The following is a 22,941-nucleotide window of genomic DNA, read 5'->3' on the forward strand; positions in this document are numbered from 1 at the left end:
CTACTTTGTACATTTCATGAAGCTGATTCTTCGCCTCTTAAGAACTCCTGATGATTTCTGTCGTCTTTCAAAGTTGAGATAGTTACCATGTTAAAGAGAGCCTCAGATTACCGATTTTGTTGCTGTGGTGGTGGTGGTTGTGGTTGTGGTTGTTGTTGTTGTTTTAGAAGTTACTAGAGGAAGAGCCAGGAGGAAGTCAAGGAAATAAAACAGGGCAAGGAACAAAACAGATTCACTAGATTTTTTAAAATATATTTTTATTGTATTTTATTGTTGGGATGATGTATAGAGGAGTTACAGTTACATTCATCAGGTTGAGATTCACTAGATTTTTATGAGCAAGGGACAACTATAGGAAATTAGAAATTAATCCAGCTGAGACTTAGACGAGGGTAGAAATGCTGGAGCATTTGCCTTCTTGTGGTGGCAAACCTGCAGCTAAGGTATGAACAGTGTCTTCTGAAATCCAAAGGAAGACAGTTTGTGTATTAATATTTAAAGAAAAACAAGCATTATCATCACTAGTACCCATGAAGGAACACTTTTATTCTACCCTTAACTGTACCAGAAATTCTGATCACCCATTTAGTTCAGTGCACACATGCTCGGACGCGTGTTTGTGTGTGTGTGTGTGTGTGTGTGTGTGTGTGTGTGTGTGTGTAGGGAGAGGGAGAGCAAGAGAGAGAGAGAGAGAGAGAGAGAGAGAGAGAGAGAGAGAGAGAGAGAGAGAGAGAGAGTTATTATAAAGAAGTAGAAAATGCAATGGTAGAGGCTGATAACTCCCCAAATCTTCAAGATGTGACTTGAAGCTTGAGATCCAAGAGAACCCACAGGTAATTCCAGTCAGATGTCTACAGGTCCAAGACCAAAGAGAATTAATGTCTTAGAGCCTAAAGAAAATAAAATAAGCAAATGAAGCCATAGTTCAGTAAAAAAAAAAAAAAAAGGCATCTGGTAGGAAGAAGTCTGTCTTGGGGGAGGGCTACCCTTTTGGTTCTATTTAGTCCTTCGGCAGATTGTACATGCTAGGGTAGAGTTACTAGAGACAACTATGATATTGACTTAAATGTCAATATCACCCCAGAGCCCCTTTTAGATACACCAGGACAATATATGTCCAAAGAGTAAAATCTGACACCTAACATCAATGTAACATCTATTTTGTGAATGCAGATAGCTATCTAAGTTGTGCAGAGCTAGAATACAAAATGCTTTTACTGCTTCCTCCTCTCCTCAAATAAATAAATAAATAAATAAATAAATAGTAAACCAGAACAAACAAGCATAAAGGAGAATGAATGTCCATCAGTTTGCACTAAGGAAACATTCCACAACAAAATAGGGTTTCTGTTTTATTTACTCTACTTTGTGCTCAAATCTTTCTGCCTGTGACATTCAACCAGCTAGTTCCGGGCCAGGGGTCACAGGCCTTCAGGGAAAGACACTTATTTCAAGGAGTCTTAAGTGGGCCACAATAGGAAGCAAGGCTTCATAATAAAGCATGTAATGCAAAGGCCAGTGCTTAGCAGATAAACCCATTTTTAGAAACTGTGATCTAAACAGCCCTGAAATTCAAATACTCTCCCAACCCTACAAAAAGATACTGCTTGTAGTTAATGGCTAATGCTTTTATTTGTGATCAATAGGATTTTATTTTCCTAAGTGCTGTTTCTTTACAGTGACCTCTGACACCCCTGTTGAACTCGAACAATCAAGAAAATCCATCGTTCCTCAGTTTCACAATGCATGTTTTCACTGAAAATTGGAAGGAGTGACAAACAGCTTCTTTCATCTGGGCAGATCATGCCATCTCCTGAGACGCCTCACCAAACAGGTGGTATATGCCATATGTATGGATGTTGATAATAATCATGTATTTATTTATAGCACAAATAATATTTTTACCCATAGGTACTTAGGTAAAGGGAGTTGGAGGGGTTTGGAGGTGGAGGAGGAGTGAGGATTAATTAATTATTACCTGAGTGTCAGATAGCAAGCTGACATTAACTATTTGAGAGATGAAAATCAGATGTATAAAAATTTCAGGCCAACCCAGGGAAATAGTTTGTGAGACTCCATTTCAATAGGAGACTCCAGGCTTGTTGGTTCAAGCCTGTTGCCCCAGCTATGATGAGAATCAGTAATAGAAGAACTGTAATCTAGCACAACAAAAAGTAAGACACCACGTCAAATATGAATCAGATCAAAAATGGCTGGAGTATGGCTCAAGCAGTCAAGCACCTGCCTGCCAAGTATGAGGCCCTGAGTTCAAAATCCCAGTACCACCAAGTAAATAAATATGTATCAGACAATAATGGCCCCTCAAAAACTAAATCATTGCTTTCACTAATTTCCATTTAATGCAAAGCATGGAGTGGTTAGTCAATGTTCACTTTCTCAAACATAACCATAAAGCAAAGCTATCTCACTACTGTTTAATACTTTCTTTCTGGAAAAGTTTAACAATTTTCATATTTTTATTGGCCCTCAATTTAAAAATATAAATTTTGGTCAGTCGTGGAGCTTGAACTATATGTCTGAGCACTGTCCCTGAGCTCTTCAGCTCAAGGCTACCACTCTACCCCTTGAGCCACAGCGCCACTTCCAATTTTCTGGTGCTTAATTGGAGATGAGTCTCATGGACTTTTGTGCCCAGATTGGGTTTGAACTGTGATCCTCAGATCTCAGCCTCCTGAATATTTAGGATTTACAGGCATGAGGCACCAGCGCCCAGCTACTTGCTTTTGCCCACTTTTCTAATGAGATAATGAAATTTAATAATGTATAAAAGCTGTTTATATATTAAGCATAAAAAGTTCATTTATATATTTGGTTTCTTGAGTCCCTTTGTATGTGTTCATGTTCCAAAAGTAGGGCTTAAACTCAGAGCCTGAGCACTGTCATTTTTTCAAGATTAGCACTCTGCCACTTGAGCCACACCTTCACTTTTGGCTTTTTGTTGGCTAATTGGGCATAAGAGTCTCAACGACTTTCCTTCCTGAGCTAGCTTCAAATCACAATCCTTACATTATGATTTGAATCTCCCGAGTATCTATGATTACTGGCAAGAGCCAGTGACCATGGCTTGAGTCTTTTCATGAAAAATAAATTGTAAAAGGAAAAAAAAAACAGAAGGAAGGAAGGAAGGAAGAGAGAGAGGAGAGTGAAGATGATAGAAGACAGGAAAGAAAGCCAACCCAGGTGAGGGGGGGGGCTGGGTGGGTAGAGGGGATGCATCTCTTCTGCCCATGGTGTTTTCATACACCACCATGTTGGAAGTCTGTGCAATGCCTGTTGGGGGCAGGCAATTCTTTCAGCTTGTTTGCCAGGAATTCAGCTGAGTTGGAGGCTTAGAATGGCTGGCAAAGTCAAATGGGGAGTTATAGGACTGCTAATAACATCCCTAGGGAAAAGACTTTTCAAAGTGTGACTAACAGCTCAGCATGACATTAGAACTAGCTAGAAATGCAAATTCTCTAGCTCTACTGCATCAACCAGATACCCCAGGGTAAATCTCAACCTGCAGTTTGCTTATCTCCAGGGATGTAGCCCACAAAGGAGAGAAGAGGGTGCTTCAGTTGCCTGGAGGCTTGTCTTCTTTCTGGGGGTTTGGCTTCAGCGAGTCTAGGGTGACCTAGAATAATGTATAGGCCAGATAGTACTGATACCACTGCTCTGAGACTGGCCCAGAGATCCATCACCTGGCCCAAAGAAACCATGGCCCAGTGCTGACCATGCAATGGGAGTCAGATGGGTTAAGGGTTCAGGCTTCCACTTTGGCTGAACGATCCTATACCATTGAGAGTATGCTATAAGATCCCCACAGGGTCAAATGAGAGGTCAATTTGAGTTTTCTGTAGCAGGGACCAATTTAATCACACGCCTTTGTTTTTTCATCTACTACATCCTTCCTGACCTTATGCTTGAATGTTCAGAAATCACTTCCAAAAATAAACAGCATCCCCAAGTTCTTGTTTCTGTGCTTTTGGTGGAACCTGTGCTAAACTGAACCTATGCCATAAGCCCACAACTTTCCGGCCACAGGTTTCAAACATTCCTGAGGTGCTTGTTTGCTAGGTGTGCAGCTCATGTTCCTGTGTCCAGCCAATACATATGATTGTGCTTCTTTGGTATTAGGAACTAATACTAAAGACATCTCAATTTCTTCTAGAATCATCCTCGAGTATGCTTTCTATGTCATAGCATAAACATTTTTATCCTAAATATTCCTTGATACTAATAACAGTAATGTGATCAGATAGAAGTCACCCTGTACAGGAGACTTCTTCTGTAGAGCCCTTGAACGGCTGCTGATCAAAAAGAGGGCAATATCAAGACCCTTTATAAGTTTGCAAGGCCTACTTCTCCCCAGAGATTCTTGCTCTCAAAGAGCATTCTTATAAAATTTCTAAGAGAATTGCATTACACAAAGGTATTCTATACCAAGAAAGAAATACACAAAGGCCAGATAAGGTAGCACACACCTATAATTACAGATACTCGGGAGGTGGACATCAGAAAGTTCATAGTTTCAGGCCAGCCCAGACAAAAAATTAGTGAGACTCAATCTCAACCAATAGTGGCATGTGATAGTATACACCTGTCCTCTGGCTATATGGAGGACTATAGGCTTCTTGTATGGTGGTCCAGGCCAGCGCAGGCATAGTAAACCTAAGACCCTATGGGCAAAAGGACTTAGGCTCATGACTCAAGTATGCTTGAATCTGTCTAGCAAGAACAAGAGCCTTAGTTCAATCCCTATTATCACCTAGAGAGTGGAGTGGAGAGGAGAGGAGAGGAGAGGAGAGGAGAGGAGAGGAGAGGAGAAGGGAGGGGAGGGGAGGGGAGGGGAGGAGAGGAGAGGGGAGGAGAGGAGAGGAGAGGAGAGGGGAGGAGAAATACACAAGTACTGTCTAGAAGAAAACATAGAAAGGTCACCTCCACTGAGAAACAGAGGAAAGGAAAGCAGGAGGAACAAGTTTCCCTGTGAGGTCCACTCTAGACTTTTACACCCTGCTTTTAAAACTGAATTGAAATAGGAGGAGCCCAAACAAGTTTCCCACTAAATCTTACTTTCTGTCTTCTGGCAAGATATTTTTCTTAAACACAGTATGGGAGAGAGAGAGGGGGGGGGAGGGAGGGAGGGAGGCGAAATGAGTATCAACCAGTCTGGGAAGGCAAAATAAAAGAGTGCACAGGCTAGATAGAGGACTTTAGACTCCATGTAAAATAATTTACAGCATCCTGGTGAGAGGTAAGTCATCTTACCTTTGATTGTGGTTTGGGACTAACTCATTTATTACCACAGATGACTGAAAATCCAAAGCATTTGATTTATTGACCTATCAACCTGTTCAAGCCCAGACTAACAGAGAAGGAAAATAGCAATGAGAAAACCATTTATCATTTTGAATTAAACAATTGTTACCAAATCATGAAAATTGTTGGCCTTTTTCAATCTATGGCCAAGATCAATAATAAAAGACCACGCTTTCAGAAGGAGGTAGCTGGAAGACAGACACTAAATCTCCAGCCATCCATGAACTTTAGTTTCAACTTTCAAAGACAATGAGATATGCCATTCCACAGCAAATGACCCAATGATGTTAATGTGATGTGAAATTTGTAACTTGCTGAAGTTAAAACATGGTTTCACAGTGAGAATTTCAAATGTCGTTTTGATTTTTGTCTTTAAAATTTACTGATAAGTATGCAGAAAGAGATACTTTGAGACTTTTATTACTGTATTGCTTATTATTGCTTCTGTGTTTAAAAAATCTGCTTATTGCAAGCTGGGTACAGTCAATTTGTGCATATTGGATTTAATTTTCTAGTAAGCAAATAAAAATGCCTAAATGCAATTTACAGATCTTTTTTTTTCAAACACTGTGTATGCACTCAGATTTCTAGTGCCATCTAAATGACCCTTTGCTGAAAGGATTTCATTTTGCAACTTCTAAAATACATACAGAACCCATTAGGTGAAAGAAATGTAAGTTGTAATTTATATAGGAAAGAAAATGCTCCAATCATAACCCAATGATTTTATATAACCAATATGTTCCTAGCTTCATCAGCCTGACTACAAAATGAAGTCACATTTTCTTTTGCATGCCAAAACTATTATCTTCAGCCTTTTCTTAGTTATAGATACTGACAACTACTTCTACTGCCTCCTTCAAATAACCTTCAGCTCTTTCTGAGACTGTCCTAGGCGGATGTTAGCTACCTGTGCATTCAGGGACAAGTCCCTTACCTTAACCCTTCCCTACTAGTGGCTTTGTCATTTAGCCTCTGCTTGCCTATGGCCCACCAGGTATCAACAAAGCAGGTGATGTGACTGTCCTCTGCTAATCACTGCAGCTGCTGCTAGTGTACTGGCCTTTTTGAAAGGACCTGGTACAGGTAAAGACCTGCCCAAAATGTCAGCAATCTGTCATTAAACAAAGTTATGTGTATTCTAGCTTACTGCAAGAAGGGAAAACACCAATAGAGTCATCTCTGTGCCTTAGAAGACAGGGATATAAGCAGGGTATTGGTAGGCTCTGGGGGCTTGGATTATGTAGTTTAAAGCCTGCTCTTCAAAGTGGGGAACTGACAGAAGAATTGAGCAAAGCCTCTGACCTCAGACAGGATTCGTGGCTATCTAAATGAGTCTGAAAGTGAATCTTGATTAGGAAATTGTTTCAAAAGCAAGCCCTTTTTTGCCCTACTAAGCAGACTTCTGTCTCTGACAAATTGATCAGTGGGAATTTCCTGAAGCAATCAGGTTATTTATCTGTATGCACTCTCATTTTTCCTCACAAGGATTTCTTACACTGATAAGTAAGTCAGCATAAGGGAACTAGAACTTCATCTATGTCTTGGTGAAGTGTTGCTGACACCAAAGGTCTTGGTGACCTTCTCTACCTATTTGACAGGCTCAGCCCTGCATAAATTTTAAAGACAAACTTCCTGTCTACTCCAGAACTATCCCATTTGCCCAAGGAAGTCCCTTTCCTTCCATCAAAGCCTCTGACAAATTACAGACAGAGACAGAGAGCAGAGATACATTTCCCCTTGCAAAATTCAATATCCTTTCATGACAAAAATGTTAAGCAAACTAAATTGACATGTAAGGATGTACTTCAAAAAAAAAAAAAGGGACAGGGGAAAACTGGGGAACAAGATAAGAAGGCCATTTTTACTTATATTCAACACAGTGCTGAAAGTCCTGGCCAGAAGAATTAAGAAAGGTCTCCACATTGGAAGAGAAAAGCCAAATTTTCATTGTTTGCAGATGACCTGTTCTTACACATAGAAAAATTCCAGAATTCCACCCAAAAAATGCAATTAGAACTAATAAATGAATTTAGAAAGCTGCAGCATATGAAATCAATACATAAAAACCATTAGCACTGTTGTGTGTCAAAAGTGAATTATCTGAAATAGAAATCAAGAAAACAATCCCACTTATAATAACTACAAAATATGTCTGTCGATAAATTTAATCAAGAAGGTAAAAGAGCTCTACAATGCAAATTACTGTAAAACATTGCTAAAAGAATCTGAAGAAGACATAAAACCATGGAAAACCATTCTGTGTTCATGGGTTAGAAAAATCCATATTATAATTAGAATACTTTTCTGTATCAATTGAAATGACCGTGTAGTTTTGGTCCCTCATATATATTGTTTATTGATTTTCATATACTGAACCATCTTTGCACCCTCAGGATAAACCCTACTTAGATATGATGAATAACCTTTATAAAGTACTGCTGGATTTGGTTTTCTAGTATTTTATTATCATCAAGATCCTATAATTTTAGTTAATTTATTTGCTTATTACTTATGTGAGTCCATGCTTACACACATGTTGAGGGTGGCTATTTGTCTCTTTGTGTGTTTATCTGATTTTGTTTCAGGGTAATGTTGGCTACATAGGATATATTTGGAAAAATTCCTTCCTTTTCACTTTTTTTTATTACTAAATCAAAGTTGGTGTTAGTTCTTCTGTAAATATTTGGTAGAATTCAGCACTGAAGCCATCTGTCCATTTTTTGGGGGGGGGCTGGGAAGATTTTTTAAATTATTTATTTAATCTTATTACTTGTATTTGGTCTGTTTGGGTTTTGTATTCATGATTTGGTCTTAGCAATATGTATGTCTCCAGAAATTTCCATTTATTCTAGATGATCACATTTGTTACTATACAGTTGTTCATGATAATCTCTAATGAACTGTTCTATTTCTGTGATATCAACATTGTAACATCTTTTTTAACTGTGACTTCATCTATTTGACTGTTTTTCTTCATCTAACGAAAAATTTGTCTATATTTGTTTATCTTTTATAACAGTTCTCTTTTTCTCTTTCATATTTTTTAGCCTTTTTTCACTAATTTCTGCTTCACCCTTATTTATTTCCTTCTAATTTGGGGTAGTGTCTGTTCTTATATTTCTAGTTCTTTGAGATACAAATACTATTTATCTCAGACCTTTCTATTTCTTTTATTAATTTTTCAGAGAACTTTTTAATTTAATTTTATTGTCAACTTTTTAAATTTAATTTTATTGTCAAAGTGATTTACAAAGGGGTTGCAGTTACACACATAAAGTAATGAGTTCATTTATTGTTAAACATTGTTAACCCCCCCCCTCATTTTTCTCCCAGTTTCCCTCCTGCACAAGTTCCTTTCTATTTCTTTGACTGGGCATTGGTTTTGGGTTTTGTTGTTGTTGTTGTTTTGTTTCTTTTTTGTTTTTTTGTGGGTCATGGGGCTTGAACTCTGGGCCTGGGCACTGTCCCTGAGCTCTTCAGCTCAAGACTACCACCCTACCCCTTGAACATTAGCCCCACTTCCTGTTTTTTAGTGGGTAATTGGAGATAAGAGTCTCACATTCTTTAGTGTCTGGGCTAGCTTTGAATCCTGATCTTCAGATCTCAGCCTCCTGAGTAGCTGACCGTGCCTGACCTTGGCACTGGTTTCTGTAAACTTCTTTTCAAGTATCTTACCTTCTTATCAGATATATTGTATATATATTTGTTTATTTGAAATAGAATACGGAAGGGAGAAAGCAAGATGAGGGGAGGGGGTTAGGGGAGGGAAATGAGGACAAAAACATGAGAAAGAGTAGCAATGTTTGTGAAGTAATGCACTTTCTATCTGGTGAATATAATGTAACCCTTCTATTAATTACAATAAAAATATATTAAAAAAGATTTTCTTGCATCCCAGAGGTTTTGGATTGCTGAGTTTCCTCTTCCATTTCTTTCATGAAATTCTAAAAATTTCTTCTTACTTATTCAAAACTAAGTGGTTTACTTTCCACATAATTTTATAGCTTCTATAGTTGTCTTGATATTGCTTTCTAGCTTTATTGCACTAATGTCAAAAGGGATAGTTGATAGGATTTCAGTTAATAAAAAATATTGTTGAAACTTTTTTTTGAGCATAAAAAAAAAAAAAAAGAGTCTCAGGTCCTTTTGTGCCTGGGTGCTTTGAACCTTGATCCTAACATCTTAGCCTCCTGAGTAGCTAGGATTACAAGCAAGAGCCACTGTGCCCTGCCTAAAAGGACTATCTTATGTTACTCCTTCACTTTCAGTCTATATGTACCCTTAGAGGTGAAGTGAATTTCTAGTAAGCAATAACTGGTTGGGTCTTTCTCTACTTTTTTATTAGGAGGCTTTCATCCATTCACATGTATTGAAATAAAGTCTTACTAAATCTATTATGTAATTTTCTTTCTACTCTTATTGTAGTTTCTTTTCCCTCTTTCTCTCTCATTGTTTATGGTGATTAAGTAAGTTACTCTAATGGAGTGTTTTTATTCCTTGCTTATTATATTTTGTTTTTCTATTACAGGTTTGTTTTGGATTATAGTTACCATAAGTGTCAGAAAAATAAATGTTTTGATTATAAGAAGCTACCTTGAAATGATAGCACCTTAAAATTATCAGAAATAAACAATAGAACAAAAGAAATTCACTGAAAACAAAACACACCAGCTGGGTTCCATTTTTCCATACATTTTGAATTTTTTACAGTTAATATTTTTTTTTACCAGTTAACATCTTTCTATACTGCTTGTCATGTAACATATTAATGCAACCATGAATTTTTTAGTTTACATGCCACATTATGAATGATGTATGCATACTGGCTACAATACTAAGAGCATTCTGAATTTACTTGTCTAATATCTCTTACTACTATATTTTTTGCCTACCCAGTAATATCACTTCCTCTCATTTTGAAGAATTTCCTTGAAAAGCATTTCTTGGAGAACAAGAGTAGATCAAAGAATATTTTCCAGCATGATATCTCCTCCAACCATGTACAGCTCATAGCCTTGAATCAGCTTTCTCCAGACAGGTAAGGAACCTGAGAATGTGGGGCAAGAGAAAGCGATCATTTCTAACTAAGGTAGAATCTGAGAGAATTGGTAAAGTGTTTTCTGTGGGCTTATACCGATTTGGCCATAGCATTTTCCCTCCACTTTACAACCTTGAATGGAGTTTTGCAGGGAGAACCAAACCATTTTTAAAATCCCAAATACTACGTTCAGTAATATTTAAAAGAATTAGACCTCAATTATGCCTCATTATATAGTCTTGTGGTTGTATTTGTCCAACTACAAAGAAAAATCTGATGTGCCGAATATTTTATAAGGTATCAACATAGAATAACTACGGAGTAATTTAAGCTTCATTGCAATCTGGATTATTCTATGTAAATCTGTTCTGCTCCTTTTGATGTGTTGGATACTGAATTTTCACGTAGTGGAAGATACTGCTCCATTGTTTCAAGTTAGGACGCATTCCCAGCAATCAAAATCCCTAGTACATTTCCCTAAATATCACTAAAATCCTTTAAACACCTGATAGATAACAGCCCATCAAGGAATTCAACTGAATATAAACATTTTTTAAAACACCAATTACTGAATTATTAAATGTTTAAGGAACTCATTAGGGAGTGTATTTGTATGCAAGATTCAGTGATACTAAACAATATGAGATATAAAATAAATTTTCTTTCTGTGGGTTTACTGTGTGTAAATAAGCTATATTATTAAAGGCACTAAAGAATACAAAAGCTTCCATCTAAATAGACAGCGCTAATGGAGGCGGGAGGTAGGGGGTAAACGGGGGAGGAGGCATTGGACAGGAAAAATGGCAAAGGAACTGAGAGCAAGCAGCCTCCCAGGGGTCCCTTTGTGACAATCCCACAGAGGCATGCTGAAGCCACGTGGGTCACACTCCAAAGATAATCACTTAGGTTTGTTGTTCTTTTTTTTTTTTTTTTTTTTTTTTGCCAGTCCTGGGCTTGAGCTCAGGGCCTGAGCACTGTCCTTGGATTTTTCTCAAGGCTAGAGCTCTACCACTTGAGCCTCAGCACCACTTCCGGCTTTTTCTAAGTATGTGGTACCAAGGGACCGAACCCGGGTCTTCGTGCATGCTAGGCAAGCACTCTACCACTAGGCCAAACTCCCGGCCCCAGGTTTGTTCTTAATGTACTATTTCTCTTCTCTTTGGTTGCCTTTCAGTTAATCTCATATTGTTACTGTATCTGACTTTGTTACCTGACATGTTGTATATAAGTTTAGTTGTTTGTTTGAAATAGGAAAGGGAATGAGGGAAAACAAGATGATTGGGAGGGGCTAGGGGAGGAAAATGGGGACAAAAACATGAGAAGGGGTATCAATGTGTGAGAAGTAATGCATTTTCTATCTGGTAAATGTAATTGTAACCCCACTATACATTACAACTTAAAAAAAGGAAAGATAATCACTTAGGGAACAAAGAGTGGAGCACTTTGATACCCAACCTTCAGTAACTTTTGTTCAGGCTACCTTTGAGGTGAATCAGTTGTCCAAGTAATTCTGACTCCCCATGCACTCTGTCTGGTCCTTCATTCCAGAAGTGCTAGCTGCTGGTAATCCACATACCCAGGCTGAGCACCACTACCTCCAACCCCTCCTGGGTGCTTTTCGTGTCCTAATACAGAACTGATGCTATGAGAGAGAAAACAATTTGTCATTGGGTGAGTGGGGTTCAGTCACAACTAGCAAAGCTTCTTACTATCACTACTGTTACTTTATGATTTATGTCCTTACAGCTTTCATTTTCGGAACCGGAAATCCTAATCATTTTTGTTTTTGCTCATATAAAAATACTCCATTGGCTGGATTCCCTCATTCGTCGTAATTAGTATAAACCTTGGACTCTCCTAGCAGAGGTTTACAATAGGGCAAACCCTAGATACATAAGGCCATATAGGATGAGGCTAAATGAAAGGACCTCCAGGATATGGAAACAAGAGCTATACAATGTATGATTATTATTCTTAATATAGTATGTTATTTCTCATCTCTTTTGTTGTACTTTGGTTATCTCTTATTGTTACAGTATCTTACCTTGCTATCTGATATATTGTATATATGTTTGTTTATTTGAAATAGGATAGGGAAGGGAGAAAAGCAACATGAGAAGGGGTAGCAATGTGTATGAAGTAATGAACCTTCTATCTGGTGAATATAATGTAACCATTCTATTGATTACAATAAAAATATATTAAAGAAAATAATAATCCATTGGGGGGCCAGGAGTTTGGCCTAGTGGTAGAGTGCTTGCCTAGCATGCACGAAGACCTGGGTTTCCATTCCTCAGTACCACATACATAGAAAAAGCTGGAAATGAAGCTGTGGTCTGAGTGGTAGAGTTCTAGCCTTGATAAAGCCCAAGGACAGTGCTCATGCCCTGAATTCAAACCCCAGTACTGGCCAAAAAAAAAATCCATTGGCTCATTGTGAAAGGGGACAGGTTGTATCTTGCCTTTCTACTCTTTTAAAGAATCAGAACCTATCAGGACACTTCCAGGAAGGCAAACAATGCAGTTTTGGACAGAAAGAAGGAGGGTATCTCATACTGTTTCCATGCTTTTGTGAGTCCCCTACCTTTAGGTTGGCTATTTGGGCTAGTTTGAGCCCACTCATATGGTCTCTAATGCTAAATGACAGTGAGTCATTTGCCTTAGCCAATTGCCCTAAGACCTTTTTCAGGTTTTGTGCAAGAAAAGCTCATCCCAAATAAGTACTCCTCCGATGCTTTCTTTTTCTTCTGATCTGGGGTTTGAACTCTGGGCCTGGATGCTGTCCCTGAGATTTTGTGCCTTAGGCTAGTGCTCTACCACTTGAGTCACACCTCCACATTCATATTGTGTGTGTGTGTGTGTGTGTGTGTGTGTGTGTGTGTGTGTGTGTGTAATTGGAGATAAGAGTCTCAGACACTCTTGCTTTAGCTGGCTTGGAACTGGAATCTTTGGATTTCAGACTCCTAAATAAATAGGATTACTGGTACCAGTTCTCTTTCATCTTTAGAAGCTGCTTCATTTGGGAAACTTTCTCTCCTGGGTACTACAATAGCATATAGTAGGACCCAGTATCATGTGACTTCTTATATTGTTCTCTAATTGTCTTCTAGATCTATTCTCTATTTATTCCACCATGTTGAAAATAAGGACTATGTGTTATTAATGCATGTGTCATGATTGGCATATACATAAAAATTGTTAAATAATATCCCATGAGAAGAAAATATCCTGAATTATCATGCATGATACAAAACTCTCTAAAAATTTTGAACCGAATTTATGTTTCACAAAAGTAGAAATCCACAATGATATTCAGGCAGCAAAGAAAACCTTTCATCCACCTTGAAACATGGAAGGACATGTGTCATCTTAGCTCCTGAGGCAGCATCATTCCCTATAACAACTAACAATTTGCATAACTCCTAGAAAGGAATTGGACCCTTGCCCTCTCCTGTCCCAGATATCCTAATGAAAGCAAATTAAATCAGTGCAGCAGATATTACTGTTCTGACCCTCTTCTCGTACCTCTAACCACAGGTTTTGTTATACTGACACACACATGAGCCACAACCATGGCTTGCCAATTTCATTTTTGTCATTGTTGTTGTTCAAGAATAAGTGTTTCCCGACATGCCAGATTGCCCCTGAGTGCAGCACAAATCCAAATCTGAAGATTGTGTCAACATGCTTTATCTTCTCCATTTTCATGGGTTGATCTTAAACAGATGTTTCCATGCTGGAACACCAAGACTGTGTGGAAGACCCAAAATATATCAAGGTCTGTGGTGACACTCTGAGTGTGCCAGTTCCAGTCATTAAAAAAACACACCCAGAAAGTCAAACAAACTCTGTTCATAAAATAATTTGTTGCTAAATATTTCCCATGGTGATGACTTTTATTCCCACACCCAGCCTGGTCAATGAAAAGGGTATTATTTTAATTATAAATGCTCTTGGGATCTTCTCTCTCCATTTGAAAGAGAGACATTGGACTCTCCTAGGCTTCGCTCAATTCAAGTCTTCTATATGATGCTTTTAGTCTCCCAGGGGTCAGTGGTACAGCACCCATCTCTGCTTACTGTATTTGCTTCTGCTTACTATGTCACACATGCTGATATCCCAGTCACCAAAGCAATGAAGGAAGTCAACACTCTGGGAAGGGTAGAAAGAGGAAGGGGAATGTTTGCTGCACAGTGAGCTAACCTACCACAAGTCATTGGAATAAAATCTCCAGTGCACTGGTTTAACACCTGACGGTCTTTCCACTTTAGTCATTCAGACAAGAATGCAAAGAGAGGGACGTGTAGCCCGTGTCAATAATAATACAGAAGAGCAAGTAACTCATGCGTATCATTCTAGTTATTCAGGAAGCTGAGATCTGAACATCAAGGTTCAAAACTAGCTTGAACAGATTAATCTGAGAGACTCCTTCTCTCAATTAGCCACCAAAAACCGAAGTGGGGGTGTAACTCAAGTAGAAGACCACCAGCCTTGAACAAAAGACCTAAGGAAGAACCCTTTAGCCCTGAGTTCAAGTCCCAGTCCAGACAAAGAAAATCATCATCATTATCTTCATCATCATCATCATGACAGTACTAATAACAATTGCAAACACAAAATATGATGGGGCCGGGAGTTTGGCCTAGTGGTTAAAGTGCTTGCCTAGCATGCATGAAGACCCAGGTTCAATTCCTTGGTACCACATACGTAGGAAAAAGCCAGAAGTGGTGCTGAGGCTCAAGTGGTAGAGCTCTTGCCTTGAGAAAGTCCAAGGACAGTGTTCAGGCCCTGAGCTCCAACCCAGGACTGGCAAAAAATAAAAAATAAAAAAAAACACAAAATATGATCACACTACAGTAACTTATATCTCATGAGAAACAGAATTCAGAGTTTCTCCTATACAAAAACTTCTCCATGAAAAACATGATAAGGGATACCAATGTTCAAGAAGTAATGTACCCACTACTGATGAATGTAACTGTAACCCCTCTATAAGTTACCTCAACAATAAAATACAATTTAAGAACAAAGAAAGGAAGAAAGAAAGAAAGAAAGAAAGAAAGAAAGAACGAAAGTTACAGTTCTTTAACCCTGATCTTATTTCTTCCTGTCTCTCATTTCCATCCTTATGCATTCCCACTTCCAAATGGATTACAAGAATAGCTCTTAGTCAATGTTTTCATTAGTTGCAGTAATAGAAATGGTTTAGTTTTTATTTACATATTTCTTATCATGTTTAAGTAGCTGGACAAAGGGATTTCAATTCAACCTGTTAGTTTGAGTATAGATGCATCTTGATCTTCCTGTTCTTTTCCATCTTGCTTTCTAGGAAAGAGGTAAGCAGAAGGAAAGTAAAACAAGGGTGTGCTATCATTACAGCAGGCATGAGGATGCATTGTCTACCCTTCAGGCAGAGAAGCTGAAAGCTCTAAAAAGACAAAAGCCCAAAGCCACACTTAATCACCATTTGAGCCAAAATGAGATGTCAGATCATTGGAACTTAACAGTGCACACAAAAGGAGACATTTTATTTGATGATTGAGTTGTTCCTCCCCCAAATTTTATTCTCACAAAACATCCAATTTCTATTACATGCTGAGCTGCCCTCAACAACCTACCTTTGAGGGAGACAAGGGTGTGACATATCATAGAACGAGAGCTGGAGAAGGAAACACAGACCCAGATCTTGCTCTTCCACCTGTTTGGCCTCAGTTTCCTTTCATTGTCCAATATCAGCTGCCTTTGCAGTATCAAGACAAATTGCAGCAGGATCTGGGTTGAATTAAAAAGCACAAGAAGACTTTGGATCCTGTACCAGAGATCAGTGTACCTCAGACAACATCTCAGATCGAGGACCAGAAGTTGTGAATCCAGAATACAACTTACATATGGAAATCATCTGTTCTACTGAAGCTGTGGATGAAATGAGCCACCATGGAGAAGTCTGGAAAGCTTTAGTAAGCTCTTCAGAAATGTCCAAAAAAAACACTTCAGAAGAGGCAGCGAAAGCCCAAGCAATGGCTACCATTAAGAATTACCAGAAGGGCTACTCTTTCACAGTACGTTTCTTTGGAGAGAAATCAGAAACCCCTCATAAGGGGTACAAAGAGAAGGGCTGAATGCCAGCAAATGAAGAAGAGGCCCCATTATGAGCTTTCTGTTCTATGCAATAAGGAATAACACTCAGAGGAATGCTTATGAGAACTACTATAATATATCCATCTGCTAAACCCAAACAGCTCCTGAGAAGGGTCTCCAGGGAGCTGAGAAGAAAGGATCAAATAAGAGGCTTGAGGCTAACAAGAGAAAGTGAAGAACAGAACACACTAAAAAGCATCATTTTAAACAAACAACCAAACTTGGAATTTTACAGCACAATTGGATCCCTTATATTAGTTTCTTTCTGTCAAAAAAAGTTATTTAACTAAAGTGATATTATCAACATATGGGTTAAAAGCTCAAAACTAAAAAGTTACTTTGAAATCAAGTGATATTGCTATTTATTGGCAGTAAATTTTTTTTAAAAAAGGTAAGCAATGTAAGAATTACATCAAAATATAAAATGTGATTTGTTGCCATTCTTAATAAATATATCTGAGATGGTTTTTCCCCCATTAGGGAAAGTAAGCCAGACACTTTTTTAAGTTATTAGATATTAAGACTTAGCATTTTGCTTTCCCCAATGGGGAAATTGGGAGAAGATGATATTACTGTGCACTCATCTCTATGTTTTATAAATAAATTAGTATAGGCAAAAAAAACCCTCCTGAGTCATTATAGAGTCAGTTTGTTTGCAAAATTATATGCATTCGCACACAATAATAACGGAGCTTCTTCTAAAGACACATTCCAAGCATCAGCTAGAACCCAGTAGTAAATAAAACAAGCCAAAAACTGCATTGTAACTCAAAGGTGCCCATTTTCCAAGAGGCTTGCCAACTCAAAGAACACCACTTAATAAGTCATTTGCAGGTGGCCACTAGACATCACAGGCAAGAGAGGTTGATTACTCTCACAGTAAAATCTTCCAGGCTGTGGCTTTACCTTGATTTGCTGGTTTTCTTCCTGCTCTTTTCCCCTCAAAGCTGAGCCATTGTGGAGTCCTATGTTCCTATGTTAAGGTATGTTGACTTGCAAAGGCTGCAACTCAGTTTGGTTTTACCTGGGCCTGAGTAAAATATTCCTACTAACTGCAAGTGTTTGGCCACATGAAGAAAGGCACCTTATCAGTGCATTTTAGCAGATCTGAATACCCAGGCTGTCACTTTGGGAGTGCTGAAGAGAAGATTATTATGAGCAGCTAGGAACAAACATACCCCAAAACTTGCCAAGTGGTCATTTTATAAAAATTTAGGTATAGAGACTTACTTAAGTTATCAATAAGGCAAGAGATAAAATCTAAAAAGGAAATTTGGTTATATTTCCTGATTTCATGGGTTCTTTTCACTCCAGTGCTTAATAAGGAACAGTGGCTTACAGTTTATCTAGTGAAGTAAAACCTTATGAAATGAAATACTTTGTTCGGGTTTTTTTTTTGTTTTTTGTTTTTTTAATATTAGGGTTTGAACTCGGGGCCTTGCAATTGTTAGGCAGGAGCTCTACCGCTTGAGTCACACTCAAGCCCTTTTTAGTCTTACTTATTTAGTTAGGTTCTCTAACTTTTTGTCCAGGTGATCTTAAATCTCTATCTTCCCAGCTCTGCCTTCTGACAAGCTGAGATTATAGTCTTGAGCTACCATGCTTAGCTTCAAATATTTTTCCATATATTTATTATTATAATTAATAGAAGAGTTACATTACATTCACTAGATAAAAGGTGCATTACTTCAACAAACATTGATACCCTTTCTCATGTCTTGGTCCCCATGTCCCTCCTTTCCACCCCCCGCCCCTCATCTTGCTTTCCCCCTTTCCTATCCAATTTCAAATAACTAAATAAGTATATATACAATATATGAGATAACAAGGTAAAATACTGTAACAATATGAGATAACCACAGAACAGCAAAAACGATGAGAGAAAACATAGTACATTAAGGACAATAATCAATCATTATATGGCTTTTGTTTCCTTATCCTGGAGGTCTTTTCATTTAGCATCATACTATATGGCCTTATGTATCTAAGTTTTGCTCTATTGTAAAGCTCTGCTAGGAGAACCCAAGGTTTCTACTGATTATGACAAATGAAGAAAACCATTGAGTCTATGTTCCTTTGAGTCTGGCTTACTTCACTTAATATGATTTTTTTCTAAGTCTTTCCATTTCCTTACAAATGAAACCATGTCATTCTTTCTGACAGCAGCACAGAATTCCACTGTGTATAAATACCACATCTTGTTGAGCCACTCATCAAATGAGGGACATCTGGATTGGTTCCATATCTTTGCTATGGTAAATAGTGCTGCAATGAACATCATTGTGCTAGTGGATTCAGTCTGTCCTTGTTTCTGAACGATTGGGTAAATGCCAAGGAGTGGAATTGCTGGGTCATAGAGGAGTTCTATAGTCTTTTGAGGAATCACCATACTGCTTTCCTTATTGGTTGAACGAGTTTGCACTCCCACCAACAGTATAGTAGTGATCCCTCCTGGCTACATCTCCTCCAGCACCTACTGTTATTAGATTTCTTGATCCTGGCCATTCTAACTGGAGTGAGGTGGAATCGTAGAGTTGTTTTGATTTGCATTTCTTTTATGGCATTTCTTCATGTGTCTATAGCCCATTCTTATTTCTTCCTCAGAGAAGACTCTCTTTAAGTTTGGTCCATCTTTTAATAGTGTGGTTCTTTCTTTGGAGATTAGTTTTGGAGTGATTCAATTTTTTGAGCTGTTGATATATTTTACACATGAGGCTTTTGTCTGTTGTATGGTTAGTGAAGATCTTCTCCCACTCTGTAGGCTTTCTAGTTTGCTAGCTATGTCCTTTGCTTTACAGAGGCTCTACAGTTCAATGCAGTCTCACTTATCCAGACTTTCTCTGATTGTTGTGTTTCTTGGTCCTTGTTAAAAAAGTTTTGACCTGTTCCAAGGAGACCTAGAGTATCACCAATTCCTTCTTTAAAGTTTTCAATGTATCTGCTTTTACTTTGAGGTCTTTGATCCATTTGGAGTTAATTCTGGTGTAGAGTGGCAAAGAAGGATCCAACTTTAGTTTTCTGTAGGTGCTTAATCAGTTCTGCCAGCACCACTTGTTAAAGAGGCTGTCTTTCTTCCATTCTAGTTTTCTGGCTCCCTTATCAAAGATAAGATGGCCATAGGTCTATGGGTTAACATCTGGGTCTTCAGTTCTAATCCATTGGTCTTCAGGCCTGTTCTTGTGCCAGTACCAAGCTGTTTTGGTCAGTATAGCTCTGTAATAGTTGAAAGTTTGGTATTTAGATTCCTCCTGCGCTGTTCTTTCTGCTGAGAATTGTTTTTGCTATACAGGGTCTTTTATTATTCCATATGAAATTTTGGATTACCTCTTCTATTTCTTTAAAGAATGACATTGGGATATTGATGGGTATTGTGTTGAATTTGTAGATAGACCTTGGCAAGATTGCCATTTTCATGATGTTAATTCTTCCAATCCAGGATCATGGAAAGTTTTTCCATTTCCTCGGTTCTGCTTTAATTTTCTTTCTCAGGGTTTTAAAGTTTTCATCAAAAAGGTCCTTTATATTCTTAGTTAAGTTAATTCCTAGGTACTTTATTTTCATTGAGGCTATTGCAAAAGATGTTGCTTTCCTGATTGTTGCCTCGTTCCTCTCTCTGTTGGCATATAGGAAGTCGTTTGATTTTTAAGGGTTAATTTTATACCCTGCTCCTTGCCAAAGTTTTGAATCAGCTCCAGCAATTTGGGAGTGGAGTCTAAAGGGTTGTTTAAATACAGAATCATGTCATCTGCAAAGAGGGAAAGTTTCACTTCCTCTTTTCCGATTTGGATCCCCTTTATGCTTGCTTCTTACCTTATTGCTCTGGCTAGGAATTCTAGTACTATGTTAAAGAGGAGTGGAGAGAGTAGGCATCCTTGTTTTGTTCCTGATTTCAGAGGAAATGGCTTTAGCTTTTCACCATTAAGTATAATGCTAACTGTGGGTTTGTCATACACAGCCTTTATTATACCGAGGAATGTTCCATGGATTCCTAGTTTCTCCAGAGCTTTTAGCATAAAGGGTGTCGGATCTTGTCAAATGCCTTTTCTGTATCTATTGAGACAATCATGTGATTCTTGTCCTTGCCCCTGTTGATGTGTTGAATTATATTGACTTGTGTATGTTGAACCAGCTTTGCCTCCCTGTGATGAATCCTGTTTTATCATAGTGTATAATTTTTTGATGAGTTGCTGAAGACAGTTGCCAGTATTTTGTTGAGAAGTTTTGCATCAATATTCATCAAAGAAATGGGTCTATAGTTCTCTTTCTTTGATGAATCTCTGTCTGGTTTGGGGATGAGGGTTATAGTGGCTTCGTAGAATGAGTTTGGCAAAGAGCCTTTGTTTCTAATTTCATTGAAGAGTTTGAGGAGTATTGATGTGAGCTCTGCTTTGAAGACCTTATAGACTTCAGCTGTGAATCCATCTGGCCCTGTGCTGTTCTTGGATGGGAGACCTCTTCAAATACTTCTTTAATCCCTGAATTTGTGATGAAACAAAATATATAATAATTACCTTTAAGGAAAGTTAAACTAGAACTATCTTGAAAACTAATTAAAGGACTACTAGCAAACATTTTAGCTGCCTTTCTAGAGAAGTTCTACTACAGAGTAATCAAATTAATTAATTAAACTTTGTCTTAATAGAACTTCTCTAGGTAGTAAATGGGGAGGGCAGCATAGAATTTAAACATTACAATTTCAAGTATCCTTAATTTAAACATTGCAACCTTAAACCTTTAATGAAATAATGAACAGGCAATAATAATTAATGGGTATCGGGGTAGTAAAATAGAAATGGACTTTTTACACTCCCTGATAGAGGAATATGTCCCCAAGTTTCTAGTTCTAGCAACCAGTTAACAAAAAAAAAAATTGCAAAAGACAGGAAGAGCCGGGCACTGTTGGTTCACACCTGTAACCCTGGCTACTCAGGAGGCTGAGATTTGAGAATCGAGGTTCAAAACCAGCCCAGGAACAAAAGATCCTGAGACTTTTATCTCCAATTAACCACCAGAAAACTGGAAAACTGGAAGTGGTGCTGTGACTCAAACTGGTAGAGCACTAACTTTCAGATGAAGAGCTCAGGGATAGTGCTTGGACTCAGAGTTCAATCGCTATGACTGACAAAAAAAAAAAAGACAGAAGGGGTGAGCAACATCAACAGAGGCAGATCACAAAGACAGAAACTCGATGGGAGAAGCATAGTTTCTTAAAATAGATCATCAGGTAGCATAAGAGACAAGAGGGAAGAATTAGGAAGGAGAGTTAAGAAAGGTTTCTATATGATTCATACAGTGATATAGTTAGTGTCTTTCAAAGGCAGACAGTGACAAGTCACTAAAGTCATTAGAAAAAGTGACTTAATTCATTAGCCAAATGGAATCATATAATGAAGGAGCCAATAGAATCATAAAAATATTCAATTCATTCTATTAATTCATAACATAGAGAAAGGGAGCAAAAATAGAACTAGAAAATATCAAGGCAGTCAGTAGATTTAAACCCAATTATATCAATGATTACATAAAATGTGATGGTCTACATATCCTCCAGGCAAAGGCAATAATTTTTAGATTGGATACAAATACAAAATCCAATTATAAGCTGTCTAAAAGAAGTCCACAATAATCAATTAAAGGTTTAATAGAGTAAAATGATAGACCATGCAAACACGAATCAAAAGAAAATTAGAGTAGCTACATTAATACCAGAGAAAGCACTTATCAGAACAAGGAAATTTATCTGAGATGAACAGAACTATTTTGTAATGATAAAGAAGACATGACAATTATACATACAGATGTACCTAAAAAGAGGCCTTTAAAAAGTGAAGCCAGAACAAAGAGGAGAAACTGACAGTTGAAAAATTACATTCAAAACTGATAGCCCTCTCTTAGTACTTGATATACAGGGTTAATACACAGGAAATTAGCATGAATGCAGAAGAAATTAACAATGACATTAAACTACTTGAGGCAAATAAAATCATTAGAATGCTTCAACCAGCAATACCAAAATATACACTTTAAATAAACATGGTATATGCAACAAGACAGACTGAATTGTAACCTACAAGTGCTACTGGCTCATGCCTATAATCCTAGCTACTCAGAAGTCTGAAATCTGAGGAGCAAAGTTCAAAACCAGAATTGGGATAAAAAGTCTATGAGATTCTTATTTCCAATTAACCATCAAAGATCCACAAGTTGCAGCTTAAATGGTAGAGTACTAACCTTAAGCAAGAAAGCCCTTAGTTCAAGAACTGGCACACACACACACACACACACACACACACACACACACACACACACACACACCAATAACAGCAACAACAATATCAGAATATCCTCAAATATGTCAGAATTAAGTGACACATTTTGCAGTACCCTGTGCATCAAAAGAACTGGAGCATATTTTGAATTGAGTGAAAATAAAAACATAACAT

The sequence above is a fragment of the Megascapheus bottae genome, chromosome 2, assembly GCF_031878675.1.
Source record: "Megascapheus bottae isolate mThoBot1 chromosome 2, mThoBot2.hap1, whole genome shotgun sequence".
NCBI lineage: Eukaryota > Metazoa > Chordata > Mammalia > Rodentia > Geomyidae > Megascapheus > Megascapheus bottae.